Source organism: Cenococcum geophilum, assembly GCF_001692895.1.
Source record: "Cenococcum geophilum 1.58 unplaced genomic scaffold K441scaffold_78, whole genome shotgun sequence".
Lineage (NCBI taxonomy): Eukaryota > Fungi > Ascomycota > Dothideomycetes > Gloniales > Gloniaceae > Cenococcum > Cenococcum geophilum.
The window spans coordinates 11,238-18,008 of NW_027137636.1; positions in this window are offsets into that span (position 1 = coordinate 11,238).

Here is a 6,771-nt window from a genome sequence, read left to right on the forward strand (position 1 = left end):
TAGGGAGTATAACCTCTATATTACCACTTTATAGGACCTTTACCACTACTACTTTTAGTATATATACTTTAATTAATATAAGGATCTATTCTAGTTCCGTCCCTACTATCTCTAGTATTTTAACTCTAACTATAGCTCTAACTAGGGCCATGCTAGGTAGGTGCTAAAGAGTTACTAGTTAGGCGCTTATAGCGATATTAGTCTATAAAGGCTTTACTGCCTATATTATTAGTATTCCCTATAATTTTATAGCGTCTTTAATACGTCTAAGCCTATCCTCTACCGCATTCTAGTTTTTATTATGCTTTATCTATAGCTCCTAGGCAATATAGCCTGCTTATTATACTACCCACGCTACCCCTACGCGTAGCTATTCGTTCTCTCCTTTCCCTAGATCTTCCTTAATGTCTTTTAGTAGGTTTATAAGTGTCTACCATTTCTAATTACTGCTCTATAGTTATTATAGGTATATCGCCCCCTATTAGGTTTATTATGGTGTCGCGATTTTCTATATAATATCCACCCTTCGAGTCTGCTATAACCCTCCCATATTACGTAGGCATTTTAGCTGGGCTATGTATATTAGTTCTAGGGCATAATATGCCGTAGATTTAATTGGTAATGGTTATTTCTTTATTAGATAATTAGTGGGCGTATTCTGCTACTATAGCGGCTCCTTTTTTACTTAGTAAAATTATACTATTATACTCTTATTATACGAAGAAGCTAGTATATATTATAATTGCGGCTCTATTTAGTTACTGTTTGTACCAACTTAATAGTATAAGTAAGTTATATCCCGGGGCACGAAATACGTTTAGTATTGTATGCTCTTTAGGATAGTAGTAACTGTCGATTCTATAAAGCAGACTACGTAGTCTATATACTAATGCGCCTCCCCCTTAATTAGTTAGTGCTCTAGAAGTGCACTAGACGCGTAAGTGGGTGGTTAGTACACCGAACGCGTAAACGCGTGGTTGATGTACCAAACGCGTAAGCACGCGGTTAGTACAACAGGTGCTGTAATTATATACTGGCGGTACTTAAAAAATGAAACTACTTATGTATAGCCTCCGTAATTGCCTTAATAGAACCGTAAAACACGTAAGAAAATATATAGGAAATCCCTCCCGAGGTGCCCTCTGGCCTGCCTTCCAAACGGTGCTCCAGGTCGGCCGTAAGTCCTACTTACGGTCCGCAAAATAAGCTATACGGCCTTCTAACGGGCTGTAAATGTACCGTACGGCCTTCCGACGGGCCGTAAATAAACCGTACGGCCTTTCGACAGACCGTAAATGGACTATAGGTGCTCCGTTAGTCTCGTTCCACCCATTCTATAACCTTTAGGTTGAGCTTACTTGTATTAATAAGGGTTTTTAGAGCTTAACACGGCTTTGCCTTAGTTATAGCGTCTACTAGGTTGTCTTTGCTGCTGATCTATTTAACCTCCGTAATCTTACGTTGTTCGTAGGCCTAATGTAAGCACATTAGGTCGACTATAAGCCTCTTCTCTTATATCGTACCTAGTTTAACTAGGCAGTTATAGAGGGACTTTAAATCGGTGTATAAAACTAGGGGTAACTACTTTAATTATAGGATCTTCTGGATTGTTAATTTGATTACGGCTGCTATATTAAAGCCATAGGCTAGTATATATAGTTTAGAAGCTAGTACACTACGGGTTACTTATTTATATTTAATTAAAGGCTAATATAGTATATTTACGTCTTAATTATAGTCCGTAAGTATAATTATAAAGCCGATTTACAATAACAGGTCCCTATTATTAGTGAAAGAGGCGTCCGTAAATACTATTACGCTAATAGAATTTAGGTCTAGTGGTATAAAAGTAAATCCTCTTATCGCATTATTAATCTGCCATTAAATGCGCTTATTAAGCTGCTTAATATTTTCTTCTTATAGATCTACTACCTGGGCCGCAAAGGATAAGTTGTAGGTAGATTTGGGTTGGCAGACTATAGCAATATAGGCGCCTCTTGCACGCTATATAGCGTATTAGTCCTTCGTATTTACGGTCTTATAGGTCTCTCCGTGGAAACTAGTAAAGTCCGTAGGCTTTACTGTAATAAGCTTTAGGTTTTAAGCTTAGCGTTCCTAGGTTAGCTAGATTAAGTTACCCTTTTATATAATTAAGCCTCCGTTAAACTTAATTGGAGTTTACTTAGTTAACTGCTCTCGCGGCTTTACTAGGAACTTAGCTTCTTATAGTTTAGTCTCCTCTACGTCCGTAAAAGTCTAGTCCGCTAAAAAGAGAGTATTGTCTGTTTAGAGCCCAATAATACTAAGGCCGTTTAATAGGGTATATAGGAGGCAAGGGTTATAGGTTAACTACTCTATCTTAAGTTTACGGATATAATGCTAGTAATACGTCTTAAACCAGTAGTTTCTAGCTTCTAGCACTCCGTAAAGTGGTTTTACGACCTATAAAATTATTCCTAGTTGCAAATTAAGCTCGAGCGGTGGTCGTATAAAGATGTCCCTACTTAGGTAGATATTAGATTATACATAGGCTTATAAGATATCCCGTAGGTAAAGAGCTACGGGTTTGCTTTGCTGTAGGCCGGGCATAAGTATAAGTATTATCCGTTAGCTGACTTGTTAGATCGTAGGCGATTGCGTAAGGACTAAGTCCTTTCCCTAATCGTTATAAGCTTATATAATAAGCCTTGACTTTTTAAAGGCTTTATTAGTACTAGGGTGCTTAATTTCATTAATAAAGCGTAAGTTAAATATACGGACGCCTTACGGAACCTCTCTCTCCGTTATAACCGCAAAGATACCCTTTTTAAGTAGTCCGTTAATCTCTTTACGTCGTAAGTCTGTAAAAGGGGTTTTTTATACTAGAACTAATATATCCGCAGGCGGAGATTGCTTTGTAGATGTGCCTATAGAGGTTAAGTAATTCTTCGTTATAGGGTTCTTACGGGGGCGTCCTCGGCCACGCTTTATAGTAGGTTTAGTAGGTTTAGTAGGTTTCTAGGAGACCTCTAGGGTAGGTAAGGGTGCTTTTAGTTTATCTAATTCGGCAGGTGCTTCTAGTTTATCTAATTTTGTTACGGACGCTTTAAGTACGATGTTACGACTACTTGGAGAAGAGTTGGAAGAAGCTAGTTGGTTGATCTAGGCACGGTCTAGGATGGAACCGGTAGAGCCATGTGACGAGGAATAGTAACCGAGGTCACATAATATGATCTATATAATCTATATAATCTGCGGGATCTATAATAGAGTAGATAGAGTATACGTACATTACGTACAAGAAGGATTTCATAGGAGTACGGTTGTGTATTTAAGGACCCTTAGTCCCTACCTAGATAGTTTCTTCCTTATAGTAATTCTTAGAATACAATTGGAGTTAATCTATTAGGTAACTACTCCACCAGTTATTATTACGTTGTTAACTATTGTCTTTACATTTCCTATATACCTAGCCCATTAACGAGCCTATTATAGTTCCTGCTATAAGGTTCCGTTATATAATTACTACTACGGTTACGGTATTAAATATAGTAGGTCGAATAATATGCTACCAAAAGCAGCCACCATAACGCTATTAACGGCGGCAACTACTTTAAGGTTAGGTAACGACACTAGTATAATAGACACTAACTTACAGTAACCTATAACGGTTGGGCAACTATAAGAGATAGTTAACTAGTTAACAGAAAACAATGCAACATTAGAAAATAGGATTAACGGGATAGGCGCAGCAAAAGTTAAACTACTATCGATTAAAAGATTCTTAGGAGAGAAGTCTAAGCTTAAGGGATTCCTTACGTAAATGCACTTTAAGGTAGCATAGGAAGGAGTAAAGCTGGTAATACCTATAGATTAAATAGCGTATGTAGGATTGTTCCTAACAGGAAGAGCACTTAAGTAGTTTAAGCCTTACCTTATAGAAATTCAGGCAAATGGAATAACGACTATAAACTAAGAGGTATGGTTTATATTCTTAAGCTGGAATGGATTTATAGAACGACTTATATAAATGTTTAGAGACCTAAAGGCAGTAACTACGGCGAAAAGAAAACTCTAAGACATTACACAACAAACCTTAGCAATTAAGTACACAATGCAGTTCTAGACATTAGTAACGTAAGTAGAGTGGAATAATAGGGCGCTTATGGCATAGTATAAATAGGGACTTAAGGCTAAAGTCTAGGACGTAATTATCCTAATAGAAGATGCGGACACCCTAAAGGAACTAATAGATTAAGTGATTAAGATTAATAATTAGATCTACTAAAGGGAATAGGCTAAGAGAGGTTAGGACAGAGTTCTATAGTCATATAAGGCGTAAAGCACGCAATAACTAAAGCTAAGTTAGAAACTATAGTATAGCGCAGAGCTAATGGACCTAAGCGGTAATAAGGAAGCCTATAAGAGATGGAGTAAATAACTATAGAAACCTAGAGGACAAGGATTAAGTAATTAGAGGTCTAAGAAGCAGAGGCCGAATTAGGGATCTTAGTAGCAGAAGATATTTAGGCGGACTCCATAATAAAAAAAATAGTTTAAAGAAGGAGCTTATATAAATTACGGAAAATAGGGTTACTACGTTAGAGACTATAGAAGTGGGTAGAGTCACCACGTAGTAAAAGGGACGAGGCTAGCAGACGATATATATATATAAAGGGACGATAATATGCTGCGAGGAACAAAAGAATGTTTAATTAGAAGTTTTGCGTTTTGTTATAATAACGTATGCCAAATTTATAAGGACGCTAAGTACGGCGCAAGCTATTGGCCATAGGAGCTAAGTTTATTAAAATATTAAGGAACTAACGAACTAGTTCGCAGATTGGATATTAAGGATAATAAATTTAATGTAGGTGAAATATTCCGTAATAATAAGGTAATAAAGGCGGTTTACTAGGAACGCGTAGCCATTGGAGATGTTATACTAGAGGTAGAGAATAATTCCACTATAGAATAGGGAATATTAGTAGGGATTAAGACCCTACTAAACACGATATCTATTGCTTTGTAAGACGTAAGAAAAGTAGGATAGCGAGCTATTTTGGCACTTAATAAAGGTAAAAAGCCAAAGGCTTAAGATTTTTATGACGAGATATAAGACGACCAAGATTCTTAAGATGAGATAAGGCAAGCTTAAGGACCTATAATGGATGATAACCGATAGAGCAGAGTAATAGCTTAGTTTAGTAATATATAAATGAGCTTAGGACGAAGTTTCCTAAAGGCATAAGACTCTTAAGATGAGATGAGTGAGATTTAAGACTCTTAAGATAAGATAAGAACACTAAGTAAGCCTAGTTGGACTAAGGCTAGAGCTAAGCTTAAGTTAGAAGCAAGCTTAGGATTAAAGAATCTAAGGGACTAAAGATTTGGAGTATAAATAAGGGAACCTATAAGTAAGAGGTAAGAGGCTTCTTTATAGATTAGAGAATCTGTAGCGCAAATAGTAACTAGACTAGGAGATAGATACATAGACCTAGAAGACTTACTAGGGGAATATAGTATTTAGCCTAAAGATCAAAAAGTTAATACTAGGATTAAGAAGTAAAACAACTTTAAGGATTAATTTATAAAACGCAAACCGAAAGAAACTATGGAAGAGTTTAGGTAAAGAATTATTGCATAGCAAGAATAGAAACTAGATAAGAGATCTAGTACATTAGGACGTACTAGGGACAGAGCGCTAGTATAAAGAATTACTAATAGGCCTAGGGTAGGTATACTAAGAGCTAAGTGGCTTACCAAACTAGAAAACGAAGAGGATTTAGAAATTTTAACTAGATTCAAGGAATAATATATAAAGGGCTGTTATGATGTAGTAATAAGAAGATATTTCCTTACAGATAAGCCGTATACACTCTAATAGCTGTACTAAAAGTGGTATAGACAGCGACACAATGATAAGTAAGAAGATTTCTACATGTGGTTAGATAAGAAAGTTATCTAAGACCACCCGATTACAGAAAAGGTAATAAGTTATATTAAAGGAGCCTTAATTATAACGTTAAAGGATCTAAAGGAACGATTAAAGGACTGGAGAAGTAAGAGACGCATCTTAGTACCTACGAATAAAGTTACAATATTTAGATCAGTATAATAGAGGTTTAAACTTAAAGATAAAGATAAGTTAAGAGTTAACCTAAAGCACCTAGCGCACTATACGCTATTATGGATTATATACATGGATAATATATACAAGATGCATAAGAATCTAAAGGAAAAGAATTGGAAATACCCTATAAGGATATACTGGATAATAGATAAGTAATAGTATAGGAATGCTAAATATATACACGGATGGCATCCAGCAGAGGTTTAAGAGGAAGGAAATTTAATACTTTAGCCAGGAAGATTCCTTACGGAAGAATGCTTAGACGGACAATAGTAGTAGGAATACCCAGAAAACACGTGTCTATAGTATATTAAAGATAAAAAGCAAACTAAGCATTAGCTAAAAGATAAGCTAAGTGCAATAGAATTAAGCAGCTAATAGTTAGGAAAAGTAGAGGCCTATAGGACTAGAGGGAGCTAGTGGTAGAGCCTTAGACCCTTAAAGGAATTTAAGGATAATACCTAAACCTATAAGTTAATTAGCAAGATTAATAGTTTAAAGCGCTAATAGATAGTAGAGTAACGCGAAACCATATCTTACTAGTAGCAGTTAAGAGAATGGGACTACCTTATAGACAGAAGGAGCAACTTTATCTATTAGTTACAATTTTAGGAGATCCAATAGCCTATAGAGGAGGGATCATTAACCTTAAAATAGGA